The 22,367-nt window shown below is 38.5% G+C and overlaps 1 protein-coding gene across 1 annotated transcript in view; it reads left to right on the forward strand.

Moving 5' to 3' along the window:
• Positions 1–22,367, forward strand: part of KLF8 (KLF transcription factor 8) — a 381,472-nt gene that overhangs the window by 23,006 nt on the left and 336,099 nt on the right. The gene's annotated exons all lie outside the window — the stretch shown is intronic.

Below are 22,367 nucleotides of genomic sequence, written 5' to 3' on the forward strand. Positions count from 1 at the left end.
TGATGGTAGTTTGTATTTCTGTGGGATCAGTGGTGATTTCTCCTTTATCTTTTTTTGTCTATTTGATTCTTCTACCTAGTGGTCTATCTACTTTGTTAATCTTTTCCAAAAAACTAGCTCTTGAATTCATTCATTTTTTTGAAGGGTTTTTTGTATCTCTATCTCTTTCAGTTCTGCTCTGACCTTAGTTATTTCTTGTCTTTTTCTAGCTTTTGTATTTGTTTGCTCTTGCTTCTCTCATTGTTTTAATTGTGATGTTAGGGTGTTGATTTTAGATCTTTCCTGCTTTCTCCTGTGGGCATTTAGTGCTATAAATTTCCGTCTAAACACTGCTTTAGCTCTGTTCCAGAGATTCTGGTATGTTGTGGCTTTGTTCGTATTAGTTTCAGAGAATTTATTTATTTTTGACTTAATTTTGTTATTTACCCAGTAGTCATTCAGGAGCAGGTTGTTCAGTTTCCATGTAGTTGTGCAGTTTTGAGTGAGTTTCTTAATTCTGAGTTCTAATTTGATTGCACCTTGGTCTGAGAGACTGTTATGATTTCTGTTCTTTTGCGTTTGCTGAGGAGTGTTTTACTTCCAATTATGTGATCAATTTTGGAATAAGTGCAATGTGGTGCTGAGAAGAATGTGTATTCTGTTGATTTGGAGTGGAGAGTTCTGTAGATGTCTATTAGGTCTGTTTTTTCCACAGCTGAGTTCAAGTCCTGAATAGCCTTGATAATTTTCTGTCTCGTTGGTCTGTCTAATATTGACAGTGAGGTGTTAATATCTCCCACTATTATTGTGTGGGAGTCTAAGTCTCTTTGTAAGTCTCTAAGAACTTGCGTTATGAATCTGGTCGCTCCTGTATTGGGTGTATATATATGTAGGATAGTTAGCTCTTCTTGTTGCATTGATCCCTTTACCATTATGTAATGGCCTTCTTTGTCTTTTTTGATCTTTGTTGGTTTAAGGTCTGTTTTATCAGAGACTAGGATTGCAACCCCTGCTTTTTTTTTCTTTCCATTTGTTTGGTAAATATTTCTCCATCCCTTTATTTTGAGCCTATGTGTGTGTTTGCATGTGAGATGGGACTCCTGAATACAGCACAATGTTGGGTCTTGACTCTTAATCCATTTTGCCAGTCTGTATCTTTTTATTGGGACATTTAGTCCATTTACATTTAAGATTAATATTGTTATGTGTAAATTTGATTCTGTCATTATGATGATAGCTGGTTATTTTGCCTGTTAGTTGATGCATTTTCTTCATAGTATCGATGGTCTTTACAATTTGGTATGTTTTTGCAGTGGCTGGTACTGGGTTTTCCTTTCCATATTTAGTGCTTCCTTCAGAGCTCTTGTAATGCAGGCCTGGTGGTGACAAAATCTCTCAGCATTTGCTTGTCTGTAAAGTATTTTATTTCTTCTTCACTTATGAAGCTTAGTTTGGCTGGATATGAAATTCTGGGTTGAAAATTATTTTCTTTAAGAGTGTTGAACATTGGCCCCCACTCTCATGTGGCTTGTAGAGTTTCTGCAGAGAGATCCACTGTTAGTCTGATGGGCTTCCCTTTGTGGGTAACCCGACCTTTCTCTCTGGCTGCCCTTAACATTTTTTTCTTCATTTCAGTCTTGGTGAATTTGATGATTATGTGTCTTGAGGTTGCTCTTCTCGAGGAGTATCTTTGTGGTGTACACTGTATTTCAGGAAACACTTTCCCTTTTCATTCAAGTCACTAAGTGCACCCTACACTTGGGAGAAGGGGAATGCTCCCATCTTTTATGTTAATAGCACACTCTTTTAAAATTCTGTTTATGTCATTTCAGTGTTTAAATGTTTTAACTATTGAGGTACTCAAATGGATGTTTTTTTTCTTATGCTTTGTACATTTTTACATCTTAAGAAACCTTTCCTTGCTCTGATTTGTTTTATCAGAGTTTTGTTATGTTTTCTTCAAAATATTTGCCATTTTGCTTTTCATACTTTAATGTACCTATGATTTATTTGTATATGTAACATAAGGAAGAGGTTTAATTTTATCTTTTCCCATATGACTATATGGTTGTCCAGTCACCATTTAAAACACATAGTCCATTTCTACCCATTATACTCAACCAAGATGTTCTAGTCTTCTCAGAACAAACAATTTCTGCTTTAAGGTGCCTTATCAGATCTACTTACATAAGTGGTTGGCAATGTTATGAAAGCTTCTCTTGCTGAAATAAAGCTCTGCTTTTTATGGCCCAAAACAGATAATGGCAAACAAAAAGAATATTCCTGTTATATTATTTAAAATGATCAGTTATTAAACAACCAGTTTAAGGGGATATAATATCACCATCATGATCCATTGACCTTATACATTTTTAGAAAATATTTCGATTTTGAGGCATTTCTTTCAGAAATTTTGGAATTTACTGGAATTTCTGTTGATAATTTAGAATTACTCAGCAATCATTTTTATACAGTACAGTTTTCTGTCTTCACTAATGAGTGTGTGCATGCATGTGCAAAAGTATGCTTTCCCACAATTTTTTCTGTCTTATGGAGTAAAGAAGAAACAGTGGTTAGCTGTGACTTGACTGTGTGCACCTTCCAACCAGGGACTGTATTCTCCTTTCTACTTACCAAGTATAACCTGTTTTTAAGGTTGCATTTCAAATTATATTATATTGTTTCTACCCATGGAGAACTCTAGTGACATTTACTATATTGCCTTAATCTGAACATGCTTTGAATTCTAAATTGCAGCATGGATAGGTCATAGCTTTTATAAGTTTATGTCAATTATAAGATAAATGTTTATTTCAGAGTTGTTAAAAAGTAAAAAACAACAAACAACAACATGTATCCTAGAATTGAGGGAATATGGTACTACTTAATTCATCCATTTAGAAATTGTATACAGTTTTCTTGTAAAGTTCTTTAGTATTCTGTTTAGCCAAATGGCTTAGAACATCTACATTTGCCTTTCGTCTGTAAATTCTTTTGAGGGCAGAATCTATTCTAACCACTGTATTTCTGTTACCTATCAGAGTCATGGTGTATAAAAGGTGCTCAAGAAATGTTTTTAATGGGGTTTAATTAAGATTTTCTGTATCTTCCTCTTAGCACCTATAATGGGGCTTTATATAGGGCAGCCAAAGACTTATCAATAATAAAAGAATCAAGCAACTGGGGCATAGATAGAAAAAGTTAAAGATCTCAAGGATTTACAGCATTCCATCAAACATAAGCAAAGATGCAATTGTCAGAAGCAGAATGTCCAAGTGCTGAGAAGACCTGCCCCTCTTTCAGCCATCTCTTTGAATGCTAGTGTAAGTAGCACCAGACTTTGAATCAGTGAAAGTTATTCCATTGAATAGTAGCATTCACCTTTCTTCCTTTCTGGGCATGGTGGTATTTAGTTGCTCTCTATTTAGTCAGCATCTCTCCCTAATGTCTAACTCCTCTATTTGAGAATATTAGTCAGTAAGCTTCTAGCTGATATCTTCAACCAATTTCTCTCTCAGAAATCACAATGTTATTTGTGCAAGGGATGATGCCATTAAGAAAAGTATTGTTTGAAAATTGATCAAATTCCTCCTCACCACACTCATTGTGTGACTCAGCTGCCTGTCCACTTCTCCCCCTTGGTGGGGAATGGTGAGGCTCCTGGGAGTTACTGGGATATTCCTGAGAAAAGCATGGAAAATAGGGTAGGAGACCACAGTAACCTGGTTTTGTTGGAGTTAGGGTTAAATCCAACTCTTCTAGTGGCCAAATAACTTTATAGTTGAAGGGGAGCCATATGTATATCCATGAAAAAAGATTGGAGTGGAGCACAGAATGATTAGTTTCATACTAATACTAACCATACTAATACTAACCTTACTAATACTTACCTAGCACAGTCATGGTGTATAAAAAGTGTTCAATAAATGTTAGCAATGCTGTTAATTACTAATACTAAGTGCTGGTGAATGTGTAGGGAACTATGAACAATCTCATACTGTTGGTATCAATGTTAATTGTTACAAGTACTTTGAAAAAAATAGTTTAGCATTACTAGTAAAGTAGAAGACCTGAATAATCTGTGATCCAGTAATTTCACTCCTGGGTATAGACTCTTTAAGGCCTTCCTGCTCCAAATGTGGTCCACAGACCAGCTATAACATCACCTGGGAGCTTGTTAGAAATGTGTGATCTCAAGCCCCACCCCAGACCTACAGAATCAGAATCTGAATGTTAACAAGATATCAAGTGATTTGTATGCACATTAAAGTATGAGAAGCATCTAGAGGAACTATTTACTTGTAAACAAGGAGACTTTGTTTCAAGAATATTCTTTCTTTCAAGAATATTCATGATATCAAAAAACAGAAACAACCCAGATACCAGTGAATAGGAGAATAGATAATTATGGAATTTTGATAGTATGAATAGCAGTGCTAAATAATGAACTAGAGCCACATGGATAAATCTCAAAAACATAATATTAGAGTGGAGGACAAACTGCAGAATGCATATAATGTGATAACTTTTATAAGACTTAAAAATATATCACTTATACTTTTTACACATATGTACTAAAAGTATAAAAACATGCATGGGAATAAAATCACCAAATATAAGGCTTAAAAATATATCAGTTATACTATTTATACATATATACTAAAAGTATAAAAACATACATGGGAATAAAACCACCAAATTCACGATAGTAGTTACTTCTAGGATGGAGAGGAATGGGATCTTGGAGGGTTATTCACTGGCTTGAAGCATATTTATAATATTTAATTTACTTGTTTGAAAGCTTAAGCAAATATAGCGGCATGTTATAATTTGACAAACTTGAGAATTAGCTGGATGGATTTTCATTATTTTATTCTTTATTCTTTTTCAAATGATCTACCAGAGAGAATGCATCTAATAGTATCACAGCCATATTAATATAGGTACCTGAGAAATACTAAAGCTTTTAAAATTTTCTCCTCTCAGTTACTTAAATAAATCATCTTTTCTTTATATGTGATCTGTGATTGAAGACCATCCCCCCTTCAGTATCACTCCAGTCTGGAGAATCTCTAGTCCCCAAAGTTCATCACTCATCATATATTGATTGTGAACATATTAGGTGGGTATACAGTGGTGAACAAGATAAAAAAAACAATTACACTCATGGAGGTTGTATTCTAGTGGTAAAAGACTTGTAAGAATCTAGTCGAGGTGGAGCCAAGATGGCCGAATAGGAAAAGCTCCAGTCTATAGCTCCCAGTGTGAGCGATGCAGAAGATGGGTGATTTCTGCATTTCCAACTGAGGTACCAGGTTCATCTCACTGGAGAGTGCCAGAGAGTGGGTGCAGGACTGTGGGTGCAGTGCACTGTGCGTGAGCCAAAGCAGGGCGAGGCATTGCCTCACGCAGGAAGCGCAAGGGGTCAGGGAATTGCCTTTCTTAGTCAAAGAAAGGGGTGACAGATGGCACCTGGAAAATCGGGTCACTCCCACCCTAATACTGCACTTTTCCAATGGGCTTAACAAATGGCACACCAGGAGATTATATCCTGCACATGGCTCAGAGAGTCCTACACCCATGGAACCTGGCTCTTTGTTAGCACAGGAGTCTGACATCAAACTGCAAGTCGGCAGTGAGGCTGGGGGAGGGGCGCCCGCCATTGCCAAGGCTTGAGTAGGTAAACAAAGCAGCCAGGAAACTCGAACTGGGTGGAGCCCACCACAGCTCAAGGAACCTGCCTGCCTCTGTAGGCTCCACCTCTGGGGGCAGGGCACAGACAAACGAAATGCAGCAGTAACCTTTGCAGACTTAAATGTCCCTGTCTGACAGCTTTGAAGAGAGTAGTGGCTCTCCCAGCATGCAGCTTGAGCTCAGAGAACGGGCAGACTGCCTCCTCAAGTGGGTCCCTGACCCCAGAGTAGCCTAACTGGGAGGCACCCCAGAGTAGGGGCGGACTGACACCTCCCACGGCCGGGTACTCCTCTGACACAAAACTTCCAGAGGAACGATCAGGCAGCAACATTTGTAGTTCACCAATATCCGCTGTTCTGCAGCGACCACTGCTGATACCCAGGCAAACAGGGTCTGGAGTGGAACTCCAGCAATCTCCAACAAACCTGCAGCTGAGGGTCCTGACTGTTAGAAGGAAAACTAACAAAGAGAAAGGACATCCACACCAAAAACCCATCTGTATGTCACCATCATCAAAGACCAAAGGTAGATAAAACCACAAAGATGGGGAAAAAACAGAGCAGAAAAACCAGAAATTCTAAAAATCAGAGCAACTCTCCTCCTCCAAAGGAGCGCAGCTCCTCACTAGCAATGGAACAAAGCTGGACGGAGAATGACTTTGACGAATTGAGAGAAGAAGGCTTCAGAAGATCAAACTACTCCGAGCTAAAGGAGGAAGTTCGAACCAATGGCAAAGAAGTTAAAAACCTTGAAAAAAAATTAGACAAACGACTAACTAGAATAACCAATGCAGAGAAATACCTAAAGGACCTGGTGGAACTGAAAACCTTGGCACGAGAACTACGTGATGAATGCACATGCGTCAGTAGCTGATTCCATCAACTGGAAGAAGGGGTATCAGCGATGGAAGATGAAATGAATGAAATGAAGGGAGAAAAGAAGTTTAGAGTAAAAGAAATAAAAAGAAATGAGCAAAGCCTCCAACAAATATGGGACTATGGGAAAAGACCAAATCTACATCTGATTGGTGTACCTGAAAGTGATGGGGAGAATGGAACCAAGTCACAAAACACTGTGCAGGCTATTATTGAGGAGAACTTCCCCAATCTAGCAAGGCAGGCCAACATTCAAATTCAGGAAATACAGAGAATGCCACAAAGATACTCCTCGAGAAGAGCAACTCCAAGACACATAATTGTCAGATTCACCAAAGTTGAAATGAAGGAAAAAATGTTAAGGGCAGCCAGAGAGAAAGGTCGGGTTACCCACAAAGTGAAGCCCATCAGACTAACAGCTGATCTCTCGGCAGAAACTCTACAAGCCAGAAGAGATGGGGTGCCAATATTCAACATTCTTAAACAAAAGAATTTTCAACCCAGAATTTCATATCCAACCAAACTAAGCTTCATAAGTGAAGGAGAAATAAAATACTTTACAGACAAGCAAATGCTGAGAGATTTTGTTACCACCAGGCCTGCCCTAAAAGAGATCCTGAAGGAAGCACTAAACATGGAAAGGAACAACCAGTACCAGCCACTGCAAAAACATGCCAAATTGTAAAGACCATCAAGGCTAGGAAGAAACGGCATCAACTAACAAGTAAAATAACCAGCTAACATCGTAATGACAGGATCAAAATCACATATAACAATATTAACCTTAAATGTAAATGGGCTAAATGCTCCAATTAAAAGACACAGACTGGCAAATTGGATAAAGAGTCAAGACTCATCAGTATGCTGTATTCAGGAAACCCATCTCACGTGCAGAGACACACATAGGCTCAAAATAAAGGGATGGAGGAAGATCTACCAAGCAAATGGAAAACAAAAAAAGGCAGGGGTTGCAATCCTAGTCTCGGATAAAACAGACTTTAAACCAACAAAGATCAAAAGAGACAAAGAAGGCCATTACATAATGGTAAAGGGATCAATTCAAGAAGAAGACCTAACTATCCGAAATATATATGCACCCAATAAAGGAGCACCCAGATTCATAAAGCAAGTTCTTAGTGACCTACAAAGAGACTTAGATTCCCACACAATAATAGTGTGTCACTTTAACACCCCACTGTCAACATTAGACAGATCAATGAGACAGAAAGTTAACAGGGATGTCTAGGAAATGAACTCAGCTCTGCACCAAGTGGACCTAATAGACATCTACAGAACTCTACACCCCAAATCAGCAGAATATACATTCTTTTCAACACCATACCAAACCTATTCCAAAATTGACCACATGGTTGGAAGTAAAGCTCTCCTCAGCAAATGTAAAAGAACAGAAATTATGACAAACTGTCTCTCAGACCACAGTGCAATCAAACTAGAACTCAGGATTAAGAAACTCACTCAAAACCTCTCAAGTACATGGAAACTGAACAACCTGCTCCTGAATAACTACTGGGTACATTACGAAATGAAGGCAGAAATAAAGATGTTCTTTGAAACCAACGAGAGCAAAGACACAACATAACCAGAATCTCTGGGACACATTCAAAGCAGTGTGTAGAGGGAAATTTATAGCACTAAATGCCCATAAGAGAAAGCAGGAAAGATCTAAAATTGACACCCTAACATCACAATTAAAAGAACTAGAAAGCAAGAGCAAACACGTTCAAAAGCTAGCAGAAGGCAAGAAATAACTAAGATCACAGCAGAACTGAAGGAAATAGAGACAAAAAAAACCCTTCAAAAATCAATGAATCCAGGAGCTGGTTTTTTGGAAAGATCAACAAAATTGATAGACCACTAGCAAGACTAATAAAGAAAAAAAGAGAGAAGAACCAAATAGACGCAATAAAAAATGATAAAGGGGATATCACCACCGAGCCCACAGAAATACAAGCTACCATCAGAGAATACTATAAACACCTCCACGCAAATAAACTAGAAAATCTGGAAGAAATGGATAAATTCCTCAACACATACACTCTCCCAAGACTAAACCAGGAAGAAGTTGAATCTCTGAATAGACCAATAACAGGCTCTGAAATTGAGGCAATAATTAATAGCTTACCAATCAAAAAGAGTCCAGGACCAGATGGATTCACAGCCGAATTCTACCAGAGGTACAAGGAGGAGCTAGTAACATTCCTTCTAAAGCTATTCCAATCAATAGAAAAAGAGGGAATCCTCCCTAACTCATTTTATGAGGACGGCATCATCCTGATACCAAAGCCTGGCAGAGACACAACAAAAAAAAACAGATTTTTAGACCAATATCCTTGATGAACATTGATGCAAAAATCCTCAATAAAATCCTGGCAAACGGAATCCAGCAACTCATCAAAAAGCTTATCCACCATGATCACGTGGACTTCATTCCTGGGATGCAAGCCTGGTTTGACATAGGAAAATGAATAAATGTAATCCAGCATATAAACAGAACCAAAGACAAAAATCACATGATTATCTCAATAGATGCAGAAAAGGCCTTTGATAAAATTCAACAACCCTTCATGCTAAAAACTCTCAATAAATTAGTTATTGATGGGACATATCTCAAAATAATAAGAGCTATCTATGACAAACCCACAGCCAATATCATGCTGAATGGACAAAAACTGGAAGCATTCCCTTTGAACACTGGCACAAAACAGGGATGCCCTCTTTTACCACTCCTATTCAACATAGTGTTGAAATTTCTGGCCAGGAAAATCAGTCAGGAGAAGGAAATAAAGGACATTCAATTAGGAAAAGAGGAAGTCAAATTGTCCCTGTTTGCAGATGACATGATTGTATATCTAGAAAACCCCATTGTCTCAGCCCAAAATCTCCTTAAGCTGATAAGCAACCTCAGAAAAGTCTCAGGATACAAAATCAATGTGCAAAAATCACAAGCATTCTTATACACCAGTAACAGACACAGAGCCAAATCATGAGTGAACTCCCATTCACAATTGCTTCAAAGAGAATAAAATACCTAGGAATCCAACTTGCAAGGGATGTGAAGGACCTCTTCAAGGGGAACTACAAACCACTGCTCAATGAAATAAAAGAGGATACAAACAAACGGAAGAACATTCCATGCTCATGGGTAGGAAGAATCAATATCATGAAAATGGCCATACTGCCCAAGGTAATTTATAGATTCAATGCCATCCCCATCAAGCTACCAATGACTTTCTTCACAGAGTTGGAAAAAACTACTTTAAAGTTCATATGGAACCAAAAAAGAGCCCACATTGCCAAGTCAATCCTAAGCGAAAAGAACAAAGCTGGATGCATGACCTGACTTCAAACTATACTACAAGGCTTCAGTAACCAAAACAGCATGGTATTGGTACCAAAACAGAGATATAAACCAATGTAACAGAACAGAGCCCTGAGAAATAATGCTGCATATCTACAACTATCTTATCTTTGACAAACCTGACAAAAACAAGTAATGGGGAAAGGATTCCCTATTTAATAAATGGTGCTGGGAAAACTGGCTAGCCATGTGAAGAAAGCTGCAACTGGATCCCTTCCTCACACCTTATACAAAAATTAATTCAAGTTGGATGAAAGACTTAAATGTTAGACCTAAAACCATAAAAACCCTAGAAGAAAACCTAGGCATTACCATTCAGGACATAGGCATGGGCAAGGACTTCATGTCTAAAACACCAAAAGCAATGGCAACGAAAGCCAAAACTGACAAATGGGATCAAATTCAACTAAAGAGCTTCTGCACAGCAAAAGAAACCACCATCAGAGTGAACAGGCAACCTACGGAATGGGAGAAAACTTTCACAACCTACTCATCTGACAAAGGGCTAATATCCAGAATCTATAATGAACTCAAACAAATTTACAAGAAAAAAACAACCCCATCAAAAAGTGGGCAAAGGATATGAACAGACACTTCTCAAAAGAAGACATTTATGCAGCTGAAAGACACATGAAAAAATGCTCATCATCACTGGCCATCAGATGAATGCAAAACGAAACCACAATGAGATACCATCTCACACCAGTTAGAATGACGATCATTAAAAAGTCAGAAAACAACAGGTGCCGGAGAGGATGTGGAGAAATAGGAACACTTTTACACTGTTGGTGGGACTGTAAACTAGTTCAACCATTATGGAAGTCAGTGTGGCGATTCTTCAGGGATCTAGAACTAGAAATACCATTTGACCCAGCCATCCCATTACTGAGTATATACCCAAAGGACTATAAGTCATGCTGCCTTAAAGACACATGCACACGTATGTTGATTGTGGCACTATTCACAATGGCAAAGACTTGGAACCAAGCCAAATGTCCAACAATGATAGACTGGATTAAGAAAACGTGGCACATATACACCATGGAATACTATGCAGCCATAAAGAATGATGAGTTCATGTCCTTTGTAGGGACATGGATGAAGCTGGAAACCATCATTCTCAGCAAACTATTGCAAGGATAAAAAACCAAACACCGCATTTTCTTACTCATAGGTGGGAATTGATCAATGAGTACGCATGGACACAAGAAGGGGAACATCACACACCAGGGACTGTTGTGGGGTGGGGGGTGGTTGGGTGGAATAGCATTAGGAGATATACCTAATGTTGAAGGATGAGTTAATGGGTGCAGCACACCAACATTGCACATGTGTACATGTATAACAAATCTGTACGTCATGCACTTGTACCCTAAAACTTAAAGTATAATAATAATAAAATTAATAAAAAAAGAATGTAGTCAACAAATGCATAGGCAAGATAATTGCAGCTTATGGTCACTATTACAATGAAAATAAATCAGGATAATGAAGGGTGAGTGACTAGAACGTATATGGAATGAAGATCGTTTCGATTGGGTTGCGTAGGGAAGTTTTTATATTAGGCCATCTTTAGGCTGGTTCCTAGGATAATGGAAAAGAGTTAGACATGTGAAACATGGAAGAAGAGCATGTCCGACAGAGAAGCCAACAAGTGCAAAGGCCCTGAATTGAAGGCAAGTTCAGACTGTTGGAGGAATAGCTAGAAGTTCAATGTGGCTGGTGCATAGTCATCAAGTAATGGAGAATTGTTATGAGAGTTCTTTAAAGCACTGAGACATTGAAACATTTTAAGCATATCAGCATGTTCTGTGAATGCCTGTGACCTGTCTGGAGACTGTGGCCCAAGAAAGAGATAATTCTTCAGCTTAGATGGTAGCAGTGGAGACAGAAATGTAGACAGTGTCAGAATCCATTTTGGAAGTAGAGTTGACCAGACTTGTTAATGGAGTGAATGCAGCGGCGAGGGAATGAAAAGAACAAAGGATTATTTTTAATTTTTGGCATGAGTGACAGAGCAGATGGTGGTGCTATTTACTGAGATGAGGAAGAAGGGGAGTGAATTTTGGAACTAAAATTAACAGTTTGGTGCTGGTCATATTGAATTTGAAATGCTTATTAGATATCCAAGTAGAAGCACTAGAGCAGCATAGCTGGAAATAAAAATTTGGGAGTCATTAGGATAGAGATGGTATTTAACAACACGGTACTAGATTAGATTACCCAAAGAAAGGGTGTACAGGGAGAAGAAAAGAGATTTGAAGACTGAGTCTAGGACACACCAACATTTAAAAGTCTGGTAGATGAGAAGCCTTCACTGGTTTGATGAGTCTATTCATGGGGGGAGGTGAGAGGAAAGTTGGTGACTAGGTTTCTGATGACTAGCAGTTGAATTTTAACTTCAGATTTTGCTTCTTATCCTTGGTAAAATAATTAGCCACAGAGACTTCCTGATAGCTCTTGGTAAGGTAGTGAAGAAGGCATGGGCTTTGGGGAAGGAAGAAACTCTAGGAGGTGAAAACTTAAGTGGGACGCAAATGTTGTTCAGTGTAAGGCTATGGAGGAAAACCAATGGCTTACTGCTCTGGTTTTCATCTGTTTTCACCTTTCAGCTGCATTCTAAGTGGCTGTAATTAAAAACAACTTCTTTGGAACATTGTGTTTGCAGCTGTCTGCTTTCCCTTGAGAACTCAGGTGATCTCTGGAACCTCATTCCGAATCTACCCTGCACACATGGAGTCTGTTTGCTGGATGGGGTAGAGGTTTCAAGGGGAGTGAACCCTGATGTTTGCAGATAAAATTATGCATTGAACTCTAGGAATTGTTTGTTCAATGACAAATTCACTGTTTTTGTTTTATTCTTTTTGATAGAAATGTTCCTTCCATAGGAATAGACTCCTTGAGAGTTTTTTTAGCATGAAGTGTTGAATTTTGTTAAAGGCCTTTTCTGCATCTATTGAGATAATCATGTGGTTTTTGTCTTTGATTCTGTTTATATGCTGGATTACATTTATTGATTTGCGTATATTGAACCAGCCTTTCATCCCAGGGATGAAGCCCACTTGATCATGGTGGATAAGCTTTTTGATGTGCTGCTGGATTCGGTTTGCCAGTATTTTATTGAGGATTTTTGCATCATTGTTCATCAAGGGTATTGGTCTAAAATTCTCTTTTTTGGTTGTGTCTCTGTCAGGCTTTGGTATCAGGATGATGCTGGCCTCATAAAATGAGTTAGGGAGGATTCCCTCTTTTTCTATTGATTGGAATAGTTTCAGAAGGAATGGTACCAGCTCCTCCTTGTACCTCTGGTAGAATTCGGCTGTGAATCCATCTGGTCCTGGACTCTTTTTGGTTGGTAAGCTATTGATTATTGCCACAATTTCAGAGCCTGTTATTGGTCTATTGAGAGATTCAACTTCTTCCTGGTTTAGTCTTGGCAGGGTGTATGTGTCGAGGAATTTATCCATTTCTTCTAGATTTTCTAGTTTATTTGCGTAGAGGTGTTTATATATTCCCTGATGGTAGTTTGTATTTCTGTGGGCTCGGTGGTGATATCCCCTTTATCATTTTTTATTGCGTCTATTTGATTCTTCTCTCTTTTCTTCTTTATTAGTCTTGCTAGTGGTCTATCAATTTTGTTGATCCTTTCCAAAAACCAGCTCCTGTATTCATTAATTTTTTGAAGGGTTTTTTGTGTCTCTATTTCCTTCAGTTCTGCTGTGATCTTAGTTATTTCTTGCCTTCTGCTAGCTTTTGAATGTGTTTGCTCTTGCTTTTCTAGTTCTTTTAATTGTGATGTTAGGGTGTCAATTTTGGATCTTTCCTGCTTTCTCTTATGGGCATTTAGTGCTATAAATTTCCCTCTACACACTGCTTTGTATGTGTCCCAGAGATTCTGGTATGTTGTGTCTTTGTTCTCATTGGTTTCAAAGAACATCTTTATTTCTGCCTTCATTTCGTTACGTACCCAGTAGTCATTCAGGAGCAAGTTGTTCAGTTTCCATGTAGTTGAGTGGTTTTGAGTGAGTTTCTTAATCCTGAGTTCTAGTTTGATTGCACTGTGGTCTGAGAGACAGTTTGTTAAAATTTCTGTTCTTTTACATTTGGTGAGGAGAGCTTTACTTCCAACTATGTGGTCAATTTTGGAATAGATGTGGTGTGGTGCTGAAAAAAATGTATATTTTGTTGATTTGGGGTGGAGAGTTCTGTAGATGCCTATTAGGTCCACTTGGTGCAGAGCTGAGTTCAATTTCTGGGTATCCTTGTTAACGTTCTGTCTCATTGATCTGTCTAATGTTGACAGTGGGGTGTTAAAGTCTCCCATTATTGTTGTGTGGTAGTCTAAGTCTCTTTGTAGGTCGTATCTCAAAATAATAAGAGGTATCTATGACAAACCCACAGCCAATATCATACTGAATGGGCAAAAACTGGAAGCATTCCCTTTGAAAACTGGCACAAGACAGGGATGCTCTCTCTCACCACTCCTATTCAACATAGTGTTGGAAGTTCTGGCCAGGACAATTAGGCAGGAGAAGGAAATAAAAGGTATTCAATTAGGAAAAGAGGAAGTCAAATTGTCCCTGTTTGTAGATGACATGATTGTATATCTAGAAAACCCCATTGTCTCAGCCCAAAATCTCCTTAAGCTGATAAACAACTTCAGCAAAGTCTCAGGATACAAAATCAATGTACAAAAATCACAAGTATTCTTATACACCAGTAACAGACAGAGAGCCAAATCATGAGTGAACTCCCATTCACAATTGCTTCAAAGAGAATAAAATACCTAGGAATCCAACTTACAAGGGATGTGAAGGACCTCTTCAAGGAGAACTACAAACCACTGCTCAATGAGATAAAAGAGGATACAAACAAATGGAAGAACATTCCATGCTCATGCATAGGAAGAATCAATATCATGAAAATGGCCATACTGCCCAAGGTAATTTATAGATTCAATGCCACCCCCATCAAGCTACCAATTACTTTCTTTACAGAATTGGAAAAAAACTACTTTAAAATTCATATGGAACCAAAAAAGAGCCCACATCGCCAAGTCAATCCTAAGCCAAAAGAACAAAGCTGGAAGCATCACGCTACCTGACTTCAAACTATACTACAAGGCTTCAGTAACCAAAACAGCATGGTACTGGTACCAAAACAGAGATGTAGATCAATGGAATAGAACAGAGCCCTCAGAAATAACGCCGCATATCTACAACTATCTGATCTTTGACAAACCTGAGAAAAACAAGAAATGGGGAAAGGATTCCCTATTTAATAAATGGTGCTGGGAAAACTGGCTAGCCATATGTAGAAAGCTGAAACTGGATCCCTTCCTTACACCTTATACAAAAGTTAAATCAAGATGGAGTATCGACTTAAATGTTAGACCTAAAACCATAAAAACCCTAGAAGAAAACCTAGGCATTACCATTCAGGACATAGGCATGGGCAAGGACTTCATGTCTAAAACACCAAAAGCAATGGTAACAAAAGCCAAAATTGACGAATGGGATCTAATTAAACTCAAGAGCTTCTGCACAGCAAAGGAAACTACCATCAGAGTGAACAGGCAACCTACAAAATGGGAGAAAATTTTCGCAACCTACTCATCTGACAAAGGGCTAATATCCAGAATCTACAATGAACTCAAACAAATTTACAAGAAAAAAACAAACAACCCCATCAAAAAGTGGGCGAAGTACATGAACAGACACTTCTGAAAAGAAGACATTTATGCAGCCAAAAAACACATGAAAAAATGCTGACCATCACTGGCCATCAGAGAAATGCAAATCAAAACCACAATGAGATACCATCTCACACCAGTTAGAATGGCGATCGTTAAAAAGTCAGGAAACAGCAGGTGCTGGAGAGGATGTGGAGAAATAGGAACACTTTTACACTGTTGGTGGGACTGTGAACTAGTTCAACCATTGTGGAAGTCAGTGTTGTGATTCCTCAGGGATCTAGAACTAGAAGTACCATTTGACCCAGCCATCTCATTACTGAGTATATACCGAAAGGACTAGAAATCATGCTGCTATAAAGACACATGCACACATATGTTTATTGCAGCACTATTCACAATAGCAAAGACTTGGAACCAACCCAAATGTCCAACAATGATAGACTGGATTAAGAAAATGTGGCACATATACACCATGGAATACTATGCAGCCATAAAAAAGGATGAGTTCATGTCCTTTGTAGGAACATGGATGAAATTGGAAATCATCATTCTCAGTCAACTATCTCAAGAACAAAAGACCAAACACCGCATATTCTCACTCATAGGTGGGAATTGAACAATGAGAACACATGGACACAAGAAGGGGAACATCACACTCTGGGGACTGTTGTGGGGTGGAGGGAGGGGGGAGGGATAGCATTAGGAGATAAACCTAATGCTAAATGACGAGTTAATGGGTGCAGCACACCAGCATGGCACATGCATACATATGTAACTAACCTGCACATTGTGCACATGTACCCTAAACTTAAAGTATAGTAATAAAAAAAAATGCAGTAGACTCCTTGAGTGTTGGGGATCAGAGCAGAATCAAATCAATCTTTTTCTTTGAGTTTTGTGCCTAAGTCTAACCCCTCATGACTTTCTGTTGAGCTCTAAGAAGCCTTGCAAAATAAATGCTTTATATTATAATGTAGAAGATTCTTATGTGTGTATAAGTCATGCCCCAATATTTTAAAAAACATTTCCTCTTTTAAAAAAGCATTAAGTGTATTTAAACAGTTTCTAGAAGGATAACTTTTTCTCATGAAAATACAGTGTACAGTTTTGCTAGAGGTACAATTAGATGCAGAGAAATTATTTGTGCCAATAACTCAGTCCATTATTTTATGTATTTTACTCAGTATATGGTTGTATTAGATGTTGAAAATATTTGCATACATTTTTGGTGCTGGAAGTTGGGAAGTATAGCTCATATGCCAGCAAATAAGATAGTGTGCTTGCAAACAGGTTTATTTTTTAACTAGTTCATTTTCTTTTTAAGGAATACCAGTAATTAGCTGATTAACATTCTCGACTCTTTACACTCACACTAGAAGTTGTTAATGTAGAAGACAAGTCAGCAAAGTTTTTCTATAAATGACCAATAAAACTTTAGGCTTTGCAGGCCATATGGTCTCTATTGCAACAATGCAACTCTGCCCTTTTAAAGTGAAGAGTTGTATATCATACATAGACAAATAGGCACAGCTGTGTTCCAATAGTACTTTATTTCTGAAACTAGCTACAGAGCTGGAATTGGCCAAGTTTATAGTTTGCCCACTCCTGTTGTAGAAGATCATTTTACCTGGAATGTCTCAGACCTGATTTATTCCCAATTAAGAAGTTCTTACAATTGCAGAAAGATACTTTAAAACAGTTGTTACATATCATACCATATATAGCATATAGCAACTGAGGATCTTTTCAACTTGTGAAAGTCACCATAGATGATGCAGTCATGTCTACAGATTATTGTTTAATATTTCTTTATAATCTGTTCTACCCCATAGCATTTAAGGCCACCAAGACATCACCAACAGGTTTTTGGAGCCCGTTAGATCATACCATCACCACTCTTGCAATATAGTGGGAGACAATTTAGTGTAGTCGTTATAAGATCAGACTTTGAAACCACACAGTTATGAGGTTGAGTCCTAGCTCTTACTCTTCCACTGTCATGTGACTTACTAAACTTCCCAATGTGTCAGTTTCCACATCTATAAAATGAGTTCTTACATGTAAAATACTAGTACTTAGTAAGCACTCCACAGGCATTAGCTGTTATTCTAGCAGTAATTATTCAGTTGTGGCAATGGCATTTTTAAATAGATCATCAATGGAAAAGTCCTTTTAGACAGTTCCCTTTTTTCGTGTGTCCAGCGTTTGAACTCTCAAATAAATTATCTTCTATGATACTAGTCTTAGATGAATGTCTTTTAGTCAGGCTAGAGTAACTCTTGCTTTACAGGGCAAGGCAAATACATCAAGACATTGAAATTAGGCTTAAGCAAACATTATGGTTTACGACTCAAATTAACCAATCTTTGTTAGTGTATTTTATTGATGAATCAACTTCTCATTTTCCCAAGCCCCATGGACAGTTGTTACAAATGCAGACTTCTCTAGGGCTTTGCTGTTTTTGACCTTGGTAAACCTATGTGTTTTGCCTCAAGTTGGTGGGCAGTTTTCATATGCTGTGTATGTGTGTGTGTGTGTGTGTGTGTGTGATGCTTTTAAAAGAATTAGTCAAGTTATACAACTTTCGTAGAGGATGCTCTGTTGATAATAATTGGGAAGGGGTAGGTTTCTGGAGCACTTATTTGGTTTATTTGGTTTAGCTCACAGACAAGAAAACAAGAAGCACCGGGCATGGTGGCTCACGCCTGTAATCCCAGCACTTTGGGAGGCCGAGGGGGTGGATCACAAGGTCAAGAAATCACGAACATCCTGGCCAACATGGTGAAACCCTGTCTCTACTAAAAATACAAAAATTAGCTGGGCATGGTGGTGGGCGCCTGTAGTCCCAGCTACTCGGGAGGCTAAGGCAGGAGAATCGCTTAAACCCGGGAGGCAGGGGTTGCAGTGAGCCAAGATTGCGCCACTGCACTCCATTCTGGCGACAGAGCGAGACTCCGTTTCAAAAAAAAAAAGAAAAGAAAAGAAAAGAAAACAAGAAGCTTTAGCTTTTGATGCCTGCAGGACTCTCCCGGGACAAATGCTCTGGGACCCATATGTTTAAGGTGAATATGGGAAAAGTTAACTTTATTACCAGGAAGTAAGCAATCAATGTTTGAAAAATGCTGTATTAAAGTTTGAGTAGTAGTATAATATGCCAATTATTATTATAAAATGACAACTGTCTCCAAACTGGAGTATTAAAGCATGATTTAAAACCATTAGTTTCTCTACCTAAGTAATGTAGCTTACATATCTACCTTAATTTTGGAACTGAAGTATTTTGGCTCTTTATGAATAGTCATTATGTCCTTCTGCAGTGTTCCAGAGGAACACTGCCTTCCAAAGTCTGGCCACCTGCATGAGGATATCCTCAGCTGAGAGTTTGAACAGATGAACATGTGGCACATCTAATAGAGAGGTGTAATGTTTCACCAAGAAGAAGAGCTGGTTGTCATGAGTTAGTCCTGCAGAGAGCGGGAGATTTCAGAGTGGCCAACAGCAGTATGAGTAGTTAGAGGCTCAGTTAGAGTATCAGGGAAAGCAGCATTATGTAGTAGTTAAAAGCAAAGCCTCTAGAGTAAAACAGACCCGGATTCAAGTATTACTTCTACCACTCATTTTCTGTGCATAACCTTAAGCAAGTTGCTCAACATTTCAGAATCTCAGTCTCCTCCTCTCTAAAGGAAAGGTGATGATAATGAACTTAAATCATTGGGGGCTGTTATGAGGATTAAATGAGCTTATGCATGAACGCTCTTTGCACAGTAACACTAAGTGATAGTTATTAATCCTCCACCAGTATCACCCTGTCTAGGCAAGCCCCTGGAAAAATCCTACTAATTCTGTAAGGATTATCTCCAAACTTTTCTTCATGCCCTGGTGATACTTTGAACCTCTCTTATGGCACTTTTCCTGTTTTTCTGTTTCTTACAATTATAAATATACTTGCCTAATCTCTTCCTGCTAGACTGAAAGTAACTTGAGGGTAGAGATATTGTGTATGTGTCTCCCACAAAGACTAACAGAAAATCTTGCATAAGGTAGGCACTTAATACTTACTGAGCTGAATTAAATTGCACTAGTTTATATTTAAAATATACTTACCAATAAGTACCATCAGTTGGTGTCATGTTATGACACTGCCATTGGCCTTTACTTTCCTTCTTTCCAGAGGTCTATCATTTGTCCTGCAGTGATAGTTCAAGGTTATCTGCCATAGAAGTGAGTTGGGAGTTCATAGAGTTTCCAGAAAGTCTTTTCCTGTAACACTCACAGAAAGTCATAGAGACCAAAATGGCAATAAGTACTGCTGGGTCAATTCAGTAAATATGTATTGAAGGCTTGTTGTATGTAAGAGATTGTGGGCTCTGGGCACGGTAGCTCACGCCTGTAATCCCAGCAGTTTGGAAGGCTGAGGTGGGTGGATCACCTAAGGTCAGGAGTTTGAGACCAGCCTGGCCAACATGATGAAACCCCGTCTCTACTAAAAATACAAAAATTTGCCAGGTGTGGTGGGGGGCGCCTGTCATCCCAGCTACTTGGGAGGCTGAGGCAGGAGAATCGCTTGAACCCAGGAGGTGGAGGTTGCAGTGAGCTGAGACCATGCCATTGCACTCCAGCCTGGGCAACATAAAAGCAAAACTCTGTCTCAAAAAAAAAAAAAAAAAAAAGAAAGAAAGAAAAAAAAAGAGATTGTGATAGGTCTATGGGGATACGCAAAGCTCCAGGAGAGAGAAAGAATGAAGAGAGCAAGAGAGATAAATTCTGACTGGGAGAATTATTTTTTGTTTCTTGGCTAGTGAAGGAGGCTTCAAGAAGTTCCAAGTCTTGGTGGCTAATTATGTGGACATATCTTATGGCTTTGGAGGGGGTGAGGACTGCTTACGGACCTTAAAAGATCTGGTAAAAAAAAATATATATATATATAGGAACAGTGGTTTTCTCAATCTTGGCTGCTCTTTGGAAACACCTTGGAGGGGGATGGATTAAAAATAGTGATAACTGGGTCCCAATCCTTAGACATTCTGATGTAATTGGTGTAGGTTACACTTTGGACACTGGGATTGTTCTTAATTGCCCCAGGTGACTCAGATGCACAGCTGCGGCTGAAAATCACGGCTTCAGAGTTGTGTTTCTGAGGGAGCCTCAAGTGGTTATTTAGTTCTTGTTTATACCCTGGCTGAGTAAGATAACAGTTAGTCCATCCATTTATATCAAGGACATTCCCTGCTATAATTTGGTAAGCTATTTCTTGGAGGGAAAAATACTTTTTTGTCATTGTTGCAATTTTTACTGCCTTTATTCATTTCTCAAACGGGAATAATTGACGATTAAGATGTGTAATGGACAATTTTTAGAGCAAAGTGAGGAGGTGACTGGAGACCATATATTGCCTACGAACAGAGCCTACAGCAAACGTTGAAGAGAGAAATACTTTTTAATAACAGACTCCAATCACTTATTCATTTATTTAGAAAACATTAAAAAGGACTATATTAATTTCCTATTGTTGCCGTAACAAGTTACCACAAACTTAGTGGATTAAAACAACACATTTATTATCTAATAGTTCTGAAGGTCAGAACGCCTAAAATCAAAGTGTTGGATACTGCATTCTTTCTGATGGCTCTAGGGAATAATTTGTTTCCTTGCCTCTTCTAGCTTCCAGAGGCTACTCATGTTCCTTGGCACAAGGCTGCATCACTTCCACCTCTCTGTTGTCACATCTTCTCTGACTCTTGCCTTCCTCTTACAAGGACTCTTGTGATTACAGTGGACCCACTTGGGTAATCTAGGATAATTTGGCAATTTCACCTTTCTTAATCACATCTGTAAAATTCCTTTGGACATGTAAGGTAGCATATTCATAGATTCCAGGGATTAGAATGTGGGCTTCTTTGGGGGAGGTCCTCATTCAGCCTCCCACAGGGATTAAAGATGACACTGGTACTATGACTGCTAATATTTACTTATGTCCTCTATAACACATCACAAATACCTAAAGATTATTTATTGTGGGCCAGGCCCTGTGATAAATGCATTAATGCCATTATCTCAGTTGAACTTATGACGTGGACATTATTAATATCCCCATATTTTGTATGAGAAAACTGAGGTGCATAGAGATTGTGATTTGCTCAAACTCACATAACAACTAAGTGGTGAAGTCAGATTTCAAACCCACGTGAGTCTGAGTTCAGTGCCCTAATCATCATCAAAGATTACATTTTCTAGTACTCTTGACTTTAAGGGCTTAGATATTCATTCCATAGATAAGGTAGTTGTTCGAGTGTGTATCAAACATCACACTACAGGTACAGTAGTGAACAAGATGAGGTTCCTGCCTGACATCTTGGAGCTCACATTCTCGAGGAGTATATAGCAAAGTATTCAGAGAAACAAATAATGTTAGGTAGTGGTAAGTGCTGCAAGGCAAATTAAAGCCGGGTACAGGGATACAAAATGACAGGAAGTGAGGATGCCCCATTGAGCTATTGTAAATAAAGTAGTCAGAGGAACCTTCTAAGAAGAGATTATTGTGTTCATGGATGAGAATACTCAATTTTAAGGTGGCATTTCTCTTCCAACTGATCTACAGCTTCAACACAATCCCTCAAAATCCCAGGTGGATTTTTTTTTTGCAGAAATTGATAAGGTGACCCTAAAATAAATATTTGAATACAAAGGACCCAGAATATCCAAAACAAACTTGTAAAGAATTTAGAGGATTCATGTTTCCCAATTT

This window comes from Pan troglodytes, chromosome X (assembly GCF_028858775.2).
Source record: "Pan troglodytes isolate AG18354 chromosome X, NHGRI_mPanTro3-v2.0_pri, whole genome shotgun sequence".
NCBI lineage: Eukaryota > Metazoa > Chordata > Mammalia > Primates > Hominidae > Pan > Pan troglodytes.